Source organism: Lates calcarifer, linkage group LG3, assembly GCF_001640805.2.
Source record: "Lates calcarifer isolate ASB-BC8 linkage group LG3, TLL_Latcal_v3, whole genome shotgun sequence".
Classification (NCBI taxonomy): Eukaryota; Metazoa; Chordata; class Actinopteri; family Centropomidae; genus Lates; species Lates calcarifer.
Genome location: NC_066835.1, coordinates 4,367,985 through 4,382,005, shown reverse-complemented (window position 1 = coordinate 4,382,005; position 14,021 = coordinate 4,367,985). Strand labels below are relative to the sequence as shown.

General features: G+C 40.1%; 1 protein-coding gene across 1 annotated transcript in view; it reads right to left on the bottom strand.

Annotated features, from left to right (window-relative positions):
• Positions 1–5,299, bottom strand: part of kcng2 (potassium voltage-gated channel, subfamily G, member 2) — a 32,047-nt gene extending 26,748 nt beyond the window's left edge. Inside the window, exon 1 of the mRNA XM_018701335.2 lies at positions 4,812–5,299. The gene's annotated coding sequence lies outside the window, so the exon portion shown is untranslated. The remainder of the gene's footprint in view (positions 1–4,811) is intronic.
• Positions 5,300–14,021: the final 8,722 nt, after the last annotated feature.

Below are 14,021 nucleotides of genomic sequence, written 5' to 3'. Positions count from 1 at the left end.
CAGGAGAGTGAGGGAGATGTCCTGAGAGGAGGTCCAGTCAGGTATAAGTGAAAACACCTGTAGGTGATCCATTGGTATGTAGGGTTTTTAAATTTCATTACTTTAGTTTTTAGTCCTGTAGGTTCAGAACTTTGCAAAAGAAGTAGATTATGTGTTGCTATGACTTCTTCCTGGTACACCAATGCTGTACTAAGTGGAATGTATGAATGTACAGTAGTTCAGGGGTTGAGAAAATGTACAGAACATCTTATATAAATTTATCCTCTCTGAAATACCTGTGTGCCACAGTCATATACTCTTAGGCTGTTTCTAAGTGGAAAGGAAGACCAATTGTCAGTTGAAGGTTAAGACACAGAAGTTCAAACTAAACTGCTATCAGCATGGTTCTAAGAATGACAGTGTTGGCCTTTCCACCACTACGGTCCAAACTAAAATATCTCAACAGCTTTCAGAGGGATTGCCAATAAATTTTGTTCAGACATTCATGGGTCCCAGAGGATGAATCCCTCTAACTTTGGTGATCCCCTGACCTTTCTTCTAGCACCAGCATCAGGCCAGAGCTTTCCCTTCTGTGAAACATCTCAACATCTGCTAAACAGATTGGTACAAAATTTGGTACAGATATGGTCACCAGACAATCTGCTCCAACGACTTTGTGATCCTCTGACTTTTCTTCTTGTGCCACTATAAGGTTGACACTTTTGCTTTTCAACACCTCAACAACTATCAGACACATTGCATTCTTAGATTGTTTAATGGAAGGACTTGAAGAAATGGAAAAATCCATATGTGTTAACTGTCTGTATTTGTCTTTATATCAAGGCAGTAAAATCCAAATGCATGCAGGCTTTGACACACACTTTTTTCTAAATTTAATAAAGCAGGACATTATTGCAACAATTTACCTTTTATAGTGATTTAATGTTGAAAAATTGCTTTTGTTTCATGTACTTCGCATCCCTCTCTTCCTCATTAGGTGAGCTGAGCACAGCTTATGAGGTCATGCTCTTTCCTTGCATCCTCAGCAAAAGAAGCTTTTCTATAGATCTGTAACCCTCAGTGCCAGGTTGCTTGTGTTTCAGATGCTGAATATGGATCTGTGAGAAAACAGTCAATTAAATAACTTTTCCTGGCAACTGTTTCTTTTACAAACCTGCACTTTAAAGAGGTTTTCTTTAAGAAACACTTCTAAGGTGGTGTCAAGTCACCTTACGCTCTTTCTTTCTTCAGTTAGTGCTTGAAGGAGATACATTGCTTTTCGACTCAGCATGATTATTTAACCACCAGTTGCTCATGCAAATTGAATTTGCATGACTCTTTGCATAAATCTGCAACCCATGCATCACTGATACATCCACCTTCTTACAGCCACTCAGTCTTCATCTTTGTAAAAGACCTGAAGCAGAGGTCTATTTTGGGGCACAGAGATCCTGAATGACAGTGAACTATCACCTGACCGGCTGCTAAATCAGACTGATTGATCTCCTCAGAGTGACTTTTTATCAGTGACAGTCTGTACTCAAAAATGAGGACAATCAAGTTTCTTGCCTGAAGAAGCAGCGCTGCAATCAGTGGAGAGAAAACGATTTCATAATCTGGAATGATGCAAAATGTCTCTCTTGAACTGCAATAACCATTGAGAGAGCACTTCTCCCAACATAATCACATATGTAAGAGTCTGAGGGGCTTAGATGTAGAGCACCCTTTAACTTATGAGTCACAGGAAATGATGATTTTGTTGACCAGCCGGGTTTTTGTCTCGCTAAGAAATGCTTTATTATTGACTCAATTCACAATTCACACACTCAATTCATGTCATAGCAAACAGCCTGCTTTTTGGAATATAAATAAATGGGCTATATAAATGTGTCTAAAAGTAGACAATAGCCTACTGCCTATATCCCATATCCCATCCCATTATTTACTTATTGAAAAGGCATTAAAAGCTTAAAAATAGACTCTTAACTCATTCAGTTTGAAACTTATTCAATTCTGGCAGAATACACTGAATACACTAAAGCCTGTACCAGGCTGGACCACCCAGCCGACTGTGATCAAAATGCATTTTGAAACATAATTGAGAGAACATAAAAACATAAACTTGATTTATCTGATCTGGCCTGTTGTTTGTGTTGCTTTTGTCCACAGAAAACAGTGAAACAAGTAGCAGAAAGCTAAAGCTAGTCACATTATCAGCTGCAGTGAATGTGGATATATTAATGTATTAATCCCAGGGAGCTAGCTTTATGTTGCTATTGGAAAGTGTAGAATTATCCATCCAAATTTAACCTTAAATAAAAAAAATATCAGTGCATTAGACAATGTTTTAGCATCCCCTCTCAAGCTAATACCAACAGTACTGAATGAACAGCACTGTGGTGAATCCAGCTTGTGAATGAGTCACTGCTCTGCAGCGGAGAGAACAGGTTGCTACTTTAATGCTAATGTTAATGCTAGGTGAGCAGGAACAACAGAGGGAGCAGTTCTGTTCAAACAGCCAGAGTTTGGAAGTGATAACTAGATTCACTGAGTCAGTCTGTCATCACATCGACCCTGTGTGTCCGTAATTGTGTGTGTGAACAAGTAAACACTGCCTTTCCCACTAAGGTGATAGACAAGAACAACACCTGTAGCCATGGTAACTGTACACAACACAGATGGTTTCTCCTGACTAAAACTGGACTAAAACTAATTTTCATCCAAACACTAACACCAAAATCAGATGCAAGAATGAATACTATCCTTCACCCAACATTTCATGTGAAACAAATGAACCACATTTGAAAACATATCTTTGCACAGATAAGTCGAGGTGTTCCCATCAGAGTAGTTTGGACTGTTTGTCTTTGTTGGTGTACAGCATTACAAATAAGGATGCAGATTTCTGAAGGCCTATTCTTAAAAGAGGTGTTTGTGGACTAGAAGCTACAGAGCCAGCAGTGAGGGAAATGTGTTAAATCAAATGAACTGTAATGCAGTGGACTACTCCTTTATCCAGAGGAATGTATGCAATTTCTGTGTTAACTGAACACCTTCTGTGTTTCCTGTTCATTTGTTTAATTTTAGCTGGTAGCTCTCAGTCCAGATTCAGCAGACAGCTTTTTGTCTATAATCATTTGCACAGCCTGTGTATGACTGACACAGCTTTTTGAACAAGCTGCGCAGGCAGTGTTTTGCTGTTGGGCTCTGCCTTTGAGATGCAAAATGTCGCAAAGTAAAATTGTTACTGATTGTTCATTTCTAGTTGTTATGAATGCACCGTCACGTTTTCAAAATATATTTTCTCTCGGAAAAAGTTGGCCCCACTCACTTTCCTAAGGGCCCACCCAAAACACAATTTCTAACTGCGCCACTTCCCAGAGACTTTAAAACCGCTTTTCAGAAGTTTCATAAGTACCGTGACAATCTCTAATAGAAAATTAAACCTGCGCTTCGAGCCTGACAGTCAGTGTCAATCAGTTGATTCAAAGGGCTGAATTTAACAAAGTGTGAGACAGGGAGGAGGAGATAATGGGCTGAATAAATTGCTGCAAGGGAAAGGATCTATTTGATGGTAAGCCTGAAAGCAGAGAATGTGACGTGTTTGTGTGGAAGCACAGTTATTAGGACAGAGATGGAGTTTAGAGATCACAGCAGAATACGAGAAGAGAAAAGGAACAGCCGCCTACTTACAAACACATGAAGAATGTGGCACATCTCCCCTCTCCTTCTTCTAGTTTACATTCTTATTATGCCATCTGTTTGCAAAAACAAGTAGTAGAGCTGCGTCTCTGTGGCTTTCTATCTTGTGCCAGTGTGGCCCTGGAGTCTACACCTTCTCAGCCCACCCAACACCCTCCTCCCATTAGCTCACCTTTAGCTATAGAAGAGGAGGACTAATGAGTGAAATGAGCTGCACGACAAACCTGAAGCACAACATGAAAACTCTTGTGTTCCAAAGCAGATTGCCATATTCAACGCAATCTGTTCTCATTAGTTTGTTCTCTGTGGTTCCAGGGGCCCGCTAGCATTTGTGTGTGCGCTTTGGTACATGAATTTATGGCGCAAGCATCCATCTCCACGCATCAACAGGTCAATGAGCCTGGCACAGAGAGGTCATGACATTTATATGACCAATATGGGGGGGCATAGCTGTTTTAAAAGCTTCTCATCTACTTAAGGTTAACGCTTTTACTCAAATATTGACAGGCAAATCCAATTAGCAATGGAGAACCCTACAGAAATGTACAGTTTGTGTAATGAGACAGGACATTTTAATCAAATTTAAAGTTGGAGTCTACATGCACAGTCAGAGGTGATGACTGAGGTTCATGTAATTATGCAGAGAGACATCCCTAAATTGAAGCAAACAGACTATAGTACTCCTCTAACACCCCCCCATAGGAATAGAGTAATAACATAACAGGAGGAGGTGGTATCAAGCACCATAAGGACACTTCTGGAAGCGCTCAGAGTCCCTTCAGGAACATTTCAGGATGGTTATAGTGATGAATAAAAAATGCCAGGAGGACATTATGAAAGCATTAATTGAGAAACATTAGCCTCTGTAGCCCCTTTACTACCCCCTATAGGAAAACCAGCTGGATGTCACAGTGAAATTGAAGAAGTTTGTCACATTTTTACATAAGAAAACATGGTGCATCTATTATAAAAGTCGTGAATCTGCTGAGACTTAAATGTTTAATTGTTCTCATGTTTTCCTTCTTGTGATACCAAACGCATGTTGCAGTTTCAGCCTCCCTGTGGCTCCATCAAAGCAAAAACAACCTGTAAAAATCACTGAAAAATCATTTAGTTGTTGTCAGACTCACCCAGTGTGTTTTGGGGCTCGTGTCCATCTGTTTCAGCTCGCTCTCGCGCTCGCAGCCCTCAACGTGCGGCATGCCTTCAAGTTTTCCGCGCAGATGATGTTCTGGGACATTGTAGTACGATTAAACACTGAGCTCAATTTGCGACGTTCACGTGCCACGCGGAGTTTCGAGGCTTTCTCAAAAGTCGCCTTTTAAGCGTTCAGAAACAAGACGCGCGAGTCCCCCCACCCGCCCCCCAAAAAAACAATCATCTGGGTCCATGGGAGAGACGCCACAGAGGTAGAGGTGTTATCCCACATCAACAGTGACTCCGTCAGATTCTTCCTCTCTCCATCAGAGACGACGTGGCGAATGTAGCAGAGGAGTGTGTGTGTGAGAGAGAGGGTGTGTGTGTGTGTGTGTGTGGCGCGGAGCAGGTGAAAAGCTGTCTTGCGCTCTGACTGTTCAGGTGCGTCCGGAGCTGCGCGCTCCGCGGTGCGCTGCGCTGCGCTGCGCTCTGCCAAACTGTGTCTCTGGGAAACCACGACTGCTTCAGTCCAATTTCACAGCGTCAGGGGGAGTGTTTGTTATGTATTTCCTCTCACTGTTATGTGATAAGCTTGAACTCTAATTATCTCTCTTGCCTCGGGTATGTTCTTCATTACAGTCCTTATTTGGCACCAAAACCTGCTTACAAGACATATGACTGATGCTCATGTAGGTCATTTGACTATCATCTTATCTCAGCTAAATGTTCATATAATGTAATTCTATCTAATTACGAACCACAAATTAATTTCTCTGCTCTTTAAGGTGAGTATTTGGTGAGATCCACAGCTTCCCAGACCACAGGAGTTCTAAAAGACTAGGCTAATAAAGTGCATACTCAGAATTTTCCCCATCCACCACACTGGACACAGGGCTGGAGTCAGACACACCCAGCTGAGACAGTAGGTGTGGCTTTTGCAGACCAGCTGAAAGCCTGTCTGACTGGCTGGAGCGTCTCTTTAATTTCAGGCAGCTCTGTCAACATGATGTCAGCTCGACTGAGTGCATTCAAAATGCGAGACAGCAGAGAGACAATAATTGCCGTGGTCTGATTGATGCTAAAGTAAACAGCAGTGATGGCAGTAGAAGCATCCATTTGTGGAATATCTGGTTCACTAAATGTCTGCTAACAGCTCAGGGTTAAAGCTGCAGATGTGGTGACATAAAAAATGACTCTCCTCAGGGAGCAATTCTTCACCGCCTAAAAATAGAAACAAGGACAGGTGATTGTTTTTAAAGACTGCACGTTGGTTACAGAAACTACCCTTATGACATGAGGTTAAATTCCCATTCATCATGCTGAAGAGTCCTTGAGCAAAACACTGAGCAACCACCAGTTCCTGTGGAGCTGCTCCACGGGTTTGAGTTTGACCTCTGACCTCCTTGTTAAAGAGCAAGAAAAGTATTTCCCTGAGTAGAAAAAAAACTTTTATCGACCAAACTTTATTTGTGCCAAAATGAATCCTAAAATCCATCACTTATTTAACATATAATGTAATTATATTAAAGTGACACCCATTAGTGTTTTAATATGGCACTTTCATAAATTTGAGGGACTCAGAACAGACAGGTTAATAAAGGAATGGTCAAAATCAAAGGGGCAGAAGCCAAGATAAAGTCCTTGCACTAAAACACCTATGTTACAATGCAATATATTGCGATTGCATTTTCTACTGCTACAAATGTAAGTTCTTGCACCTGTCAAATCTAATACTATTCTGTTACAAATTTGTAGTCTCTAAGACCCAGCTGAGATAGCCTCTAATGGGATCACCAGGGTATTTTCAGATTTGACAAGGCTCTTTCACATTTCAGAGTACATGCAAGTATTTCTAACAGTCTGAATAGTACACTCAGTGACTAGTTAACTAGTGTTAATGAGGTGGAGTTCCTCTTGAACTCAACCAACGTCCCAGCCTGTATTTCATCAGAGCACATCTGCTTTAATCATGTCCATACCACCTGGAGGCTTTAAGGCCTATGGGTATCATGATTGGACATGATGATACATGGCATCATTAAATGAAAGTCAAGTAAATCACCTGCAGCCTCCTATGTTGTGTGTAAATCAGTTATTGGGAATTGGCTAACAGCATTTCCAATTAGTTTACATTCATCATCCTTGAAAAGCACTGACTCTACACTGAGCCTATATGTAACCCTTGCTGGACAGCAGCCCCAAGGGACAGGTAGGGGCTGATGCTAAAACATAGCGTAATAGTAGCATAAGTAGAGTCATAAAGGTAAAACACTGACTCATTAATGTCAGTTCCATAGCAAGGTTCATCTAAATTTCCAAACATTAGCTGCCATTAGCTACTGGTCATACCAGACCAGGTGAGAATGTATCAGTAAAAATCCTGAGTGTACTGAACTGACCAAGAGTGCGTTTTATTCCTCATGAATTCAACTTTTCATCTGTAAGAAGAGGAAAGTCTTATTTCTCCATTCAAAAATCCACAGTGTAGCTTTAAAGATTACAGCCAACCTTGATAATCAATCAGTGGCTCAACAGTGGACACACCCACTCTGAAATAATTTATGGTGTTGAAATGGTGACACTTTTTCATTTCACTGACTTTTCATCAACATGTCAACCCTGTCTTGACTTTGGAGAGCAATTACAGAAAGTATCACCCTGGACCTTAAGTGCATCTCAACAATCTTGAATCTGGCACTATCTGCAGTGTAATCCTGAGTGGAAAAGGTCCTTTCCTTTCCCTTTCCTTTCCATACTGTGAGATCTCTGAACATTCTGGAAAAGTTCCTTAGACTTTTTAATGGTAGTTCATAACTGCTAGATGTTCCCCTCTAGCAGTTATGAACTCTGCAAGTCCATTCCTTTCTTTGTTTGTGTCTGACTTCAGCTGCTGTGTTTCTAAAGTTAATTCTAGCTCACATCAAGGTAAGAGGTCCTCCTGGGCCCCTTTTGTCTGCCGACAGGCATTATTAATCTGTCACCCCTTCCCTTGTACTCATCTCTCTCATGAGCCAGCCTCCAGACTTTTCCCGTCCTGGTGTATGAACTTGTTATTCAAGGTGTTCTCAGTTCATGTCACTTGATTAAATGAAAAGGGAAGTGTGTTGTTGTGTAAATTCATATTTAATTTAACCGCTCTGAGTCAGGCAGCTATTCTGGGTTTTCATCCATTGCATGAAAAGTTTACCCAATCATGGTGGATTAAACAACATCAACAATAAAATAAAATATGAGCAGAATGAGTTTATAGTCTGAGATATACTGTTAGTAACTATGGGTATCACTGATACAGCTATTAGTCCCTCTCCACAAGCATCTGACATTGATGAATTACCATGCTTCGAATATGCTGCATCAGCCATGTGGGTACATAATATACTTTGACTTCATCATCTTGGCTCGCCCCCACCCCCTCCTGCTGCAGGAGGATGAAGTGACTGGGCCGTGAGTAACGAGCTGCTAAACCTGCGATTATGGTCACAACATGTTTCCAGTCTTGTGTCCTCGCAGGCCTGAAACTGTACCAGAGGAAGAGATGACAAGAGCAGAGAAAACACGAGGCCTTGTTTGCTCTGCACAAAGCAGGACCAAAAAGTGTTTGTAGTCATTTAATGATGCTTGTTCCCACTAATGTCTTTCCTTGATCTTTAAGGATCATTAGTCATGTTTGTATTTCAGGGCCATAGAGGGTTTGTTGGGTTGTATTCTTTAAATGGCCTATTTTGAACTTACCATCACAGCCCTGTCAGATGAGCTTGACTCCATCATGTCATGTTCAGAAAGTGTTCATTTAAAATTTGATATTATTTAACAGAAGTGGATTTTGTTACAGTTGTTTTCATACAACCAAGCTTAAAAGTGGCAGATTACTTTTAGCTGACTTTTTCAACTGTTTGTCCATTAATTTAGATCAACATTTTATCAATCAGCTATATATGAAATGTTTCAATATTAATTTAGCTCTTTCAACTATTTAATTATTACTTATTCATTACTTTTAGCTGTTTTAACCATTAGCTAACTATGTCAACCATTTACCCAGTTGTATCACCATTTATCCATTACATGCATACATGCAAGTCAACATTACTTGCATAAGTTCCCCTTCATGCATCTCTGGTTGGAAATCACTGGCCTTTCTGACCCTGTGTGTTTAAATTAAAACTCATTAAGTTTGTGGGGTCTTGTTGCCATCTGAATAGTTCCAATCAGATTTTCCAATGTAGATGTTTTTTGTTTTTTATAAAATGATTTTCTCAGGGGATTGGTTAAATCTATCTTTGCTTGTAAAGGTTTTGACTTGGCCCTGTTGAGGATATTGATCCATTTCCTCTACACAATTGCTTCTTTTCTCAAGGGCACATCAGCTCTACCTGAGTGAATATGTGTAAATTATGAATCAGCTAATACCAGGTTTTGCCCTGTGATTATGACCTGCTGTCATAATGAGATGCTCACCTTGTGCACGATCTCGTCGTGATTCGAGGTCGGCGGTGAGTTCTTTCAATATTAATGACACAAGCTGTTGATGTGTATCTAGCCATCAGTGGCTCAGCTCACAGCTTGTTGATGTCAGGCAGAGCAGAGACCGTCTGGTGAAAAAGGATGAGCTCAAAGTGTTAAGAAGGACAGGTCCTTGTGTGTTATGAGTAAAGTTGATGTCATCCAAGTCCAGACTAAGTGGATCTTGTTTAGGGTGTTCAGTTTGGTTGACTCAAACCAGGGCATCTAGTCCTTTAGCTTAGTGAGTTTGTGTTCAATTCAGTCAACTTAACTTGAACTGATGGAAACAAACAAAAATAAGTTCAAAGCCACAACAAGATGTATGAAAACTTCAGTCTTCTTCCAGGAGAACTGCAGTGCTGTTTGCACAGAGTGAGCCTGTGAGCTAAACCAACAGAGGAAGTGACACCAAAACACAAAGATTTATGGGTATATAGACATATGCTTGTGTTCTAAGCTTAAAAAGCAGATTCATCTTAGAATGATGTCAAGCTATTTCTTCACGCCCCTCTCACCAAACACCAAACTTAAAATCTACCCTGTGAACAAGTATCTTGTTGTTACGTCAGCCTTTTGCTACAACTATGATGTTATATCCAAATATGTATCAGTTACTTGAACCTAATCACACCACTTCTGCCAACCAAAGTATATATATTTATATAGATATTTTTACAGGCACTGAAAATAAGGATTAGAAAAATTTAAACATGGAATGAGTTACTTCAAAATTTTCTTTGCATTTACCTTGGTTTTAGGATTTATTTGAAACCTTTCATAATACTTTTATAATATGTTACAATTATAATATTTAGCCGATATATTACCTTTCTTCTGAAGAAAACTAAGACCCAGGCTTGGGTCTTAAGAAGTTAATCAGTGAGCTTTGGAGGTGCTGGTAGTCAGATTTTGTTATCTGAGCCAGGTGAGCTGTCCCCCCTTCCTTCAAGTCTTGTGCTAAGCTAAGCCAACTGGCTGCTGGCAGTAGCCTCACTGACAGATTTAAGAGTTGTGTTTTCTCAGTTATTTCTCAGCAAAAGACTGAAAAAGCCTATTTCCCAAAATGTCAAACTATTTAATCTAAGTTTCAGTTGCTTAATGCAACCAACCAAACTAACACCAGTTAAACCACCAGTCAAATGCAGCACAGGTGATCAATATGAAGTGATATTACATTGTTACTGCTGGTGCACTCTTGCAGGTTTAAGTATACAGTTGCCACAAGAAGAAAGAAGCAGATTAGTTTTAGTTATTTTCACTGACTCAATAATGAATACATTTAGATGATACAATGCAGCACAGCAAGAGACACTGAGAGCTAAACAAAATAGACATGCAGATGTAATTTGTCAAACATAATGGAATAGAGCTGTTGCATTAGCTTGTCATTCCGAGGACCACGGCATGACAAGCAGTCACCGGTGAGACAGTGAGTGAGGATCTGAGCAGAAATAAAGCTGTAAAATAAATGCTGATACAGAGTGCAAAAAAGTCAAATGTCACCTCTGAATGGCATTTAGTCCAATAAAAGCCTTACAGCCATTTACCTTTCTCACAGCATTTCCCTTTAAGAGAAAAGATCTATTCCTTCTTCTGCAGAAGTTTGAAAGGTCTAGGTCTTCAGCATCCTGTAATCATTATGAGATAATGAGGCATAATGGTCACATCAATTTAGAAAAAAAGGCACTTTAGAGTTGAATAAATTACATAAATGCATTTCATTGTGAGCACTTTTCCTCTTTTAAGGACTTTTTCATGAATGTCACTCGACTTTGAACAGGAGGTGGGCTCCGGAAGTATCAATCAAGGTTAGACCTTGTAGCTATAAGGCAGCAAAGTGAGAAAGACATGAAGTCTGCTCTGTAGCCAAGATTGTGCATGGTGATTAATATGCTCTTATTCATCCATATGCAACATTTAAAGCTGCACTAATCAATATTTTATGGTAGCAATGGATCAAATGACTGTGTGTGATGTGGAAGGGTTGCTCATAGTGACAAACCCATGTCGTTAGCAGTGACCAGAGACTTAGCGGCCGACTCTTTTTAGCTTCTTTCGGATCAGTATTTTGTCTTTTTGGAGTGCAACTTTGCTGTTCTGATTCTCACCACTCTAATCAGAATAATTTCCAGGCACAAAATCAGCAAAAAATCTCTGAAATCCACTCATTAGTAGTCATGGAGCATTTAGCAACTAAAGCACCATACTTCCTTCAGGATTTAGTGAAGAGCAAAACAGAGTGAAAATCTGAATATCAGGTTGACATAACACAACTTAAATTAATGCAAATGTTCTTCTGTATCTGCTGAATATGTTGTTACATGTAACACATTTAATAATCAACTTAAAGATACATTTATGTCATGTTACTTTTAACTGACCTATTGCACCTATTGCAGTTTAAAGCTGCACCAATCAATATTTTTATAGTAATAATGGATTAAATGACAATGTGTAATGTTAAAGAAGTTGTTTGAAGAGACAGATCCACAGGCAGTTATCACACTGCAGCTAAGTGACTTTAATCTCATTGTTTTGGTTTTAGAGCACATAACTTCACTAACATGGTTCAGGCTCACCACTAATTTCCAGGCAAAAAACCCGCTACATGCACACCACTGATCTGCAAACAGAAAGATTAGCTGGTAAACTAATAGCTGGTCGGCCAAAACAGAGAGTAAACCAAATCACTATCTCCAAAAGTTGGTGAAGACCAAAATGGAGCTAGACAGAAAGTGGGTGTTGGACTTGCATTTGTCACGTGGCCAGAAACACGTCCACAAACGAACTACTAATGTTGCTTACAAAGAAATCCTAAGACTGTGCAAATAGTGCCCTCATGAATTAGAATAGTAGCTCTCCATAGTCTCAACCTTTTTTATAATGAATTCCTGTCATTCAGGATGAGTGCACACACTAAAAAGAAAGAGTTATCCAAAGAGAAAAATGTGGGTTTCTGAATTGCTGTTTACAGGTTTGTTTGGCAAGAGAAACATGGATTTGAGGGGGGGGTAGAGGTGTAGTCAAATATGCAGTAATCTCAGTGAAACACATTGTTTCATGTGTGGTGGGGAAAGTAAATAATGTAGAATCTCTTGGTGAGGTTTTCTCTTGGTATCACATCCCATCAGAGAACAAGTCTTTCTTTCTCTTTATTGGCCCCATCAGATTGACAGGCGCTCTGCTGCTGTTGTGCAATATTAAAGAGAGAGGGGGGAGGAACAGAGGGAAGAAATTCCCACTCCAACTGCCAACCAACAATACAGGGACATTCCTTACTTTCATGTCACTATCAAGTCTTTTCCTGAGAAAAATCAAATCTTTACTGAACTGTAGTTACAGAGGATGAAACAATTCCTCAGTCCACCACAGACAGGATTGCAGCAGTGGAACTTCTCAAGGCCTCGTTAATGACGTCTGAACGTGTGTTGGCGTGTGTACTGTACACATGTGCATTAACATGAACGTGATCTGATTTGCAGAGAAGAAGACAGGAGTTTAAATTAGATTTGATCTGATTTGATTTGGGGAGAAACAGGCAGGAGAGGAAAATGTCTCCAGCATCTAAAGAAACAGGGAAACACAGATACAGTTACTGCACAGTTTACATCAGCTGTTCTACCAGCACGTCATCAGTCCCGCAAATCAGAGATGAAAAAGGAACTGTGCTCAGAATCCGACTTCCCTTGTCAAACAGTGAGCACAAAGTGGAGCTCTGACAGCATTCGGAGAGCAGCCTCAGCACCAGCTGGATCTCTGGATGAACCTCTGACCGATGACAACCTGCGCTGCTTCGCATTACACACACTCTGACACACTTTCCCGACAGCAAAAGAAGACTAATGAGAAAAAATCTATACACTGCAAAATCACCTTCCTCAACAAGTCTCATGTCAAGCTTTGAGGACTGTGTCTTGGAAGAAAGTGTGATAATTCAAGTTTCTGCCAGTGCAGTTTCCCTTATTCCAGGATTATTGTAGGAATGAGTACAATGGTTATCTGTCTTTTAAAATAAAATGTATTAAAATGTATTATTCATCAGTCTGGTTTAATGGAGCTTTTGCATTAGTTCAGGCAAAGCACTGGGATCAGCTGCTTTATTCATGCATCACCATCAATGGCTCCTGTCTCAGCTGCTTGGCTACCAAGCTGACTTCTAACTTCCAATCACATTCACATCAGTTTACATGTAACCTGACACTCTAACTTCTCTGCCAATACCTTCATAGCAGCAGTGTTTTCAGCCACAGCTCCATCTACCACTCAGATTTTGACCTCATGTGCAAAGCTTGTGGTACTGTTGATTCCACAACAAACCTTTAACATTTTTTTGTTTGTTTGTTTGTTTTGTTTTGTTTTTTTTTTAACAAGGGCTGAGTTCATGCAGTAGATTCCTCATTGCAGCTTGGATCCTTTGAGAGCTGATATCTGTCTCATGTATGACCATTCACAAGAAATGGTCAATTCCTGACGCAACTGAACTCACAATCACTTCATTTTCACTTGACTTGATTAGTTAGTTAGTCCCTCCTGTCTTTTCTGTGAAGCACATAAACTAAAGAAAAGGACATGGTAACCACTGGAATTACTTGGTTTACAGGGGAAGTCAAGGTAATTGGATTTGGTAACCTAAGAGACCAGGAAAAAACTAACCATAGGTCATCTGTGCCAGCAGCTCATACATTTTATTTTTAGGCGAC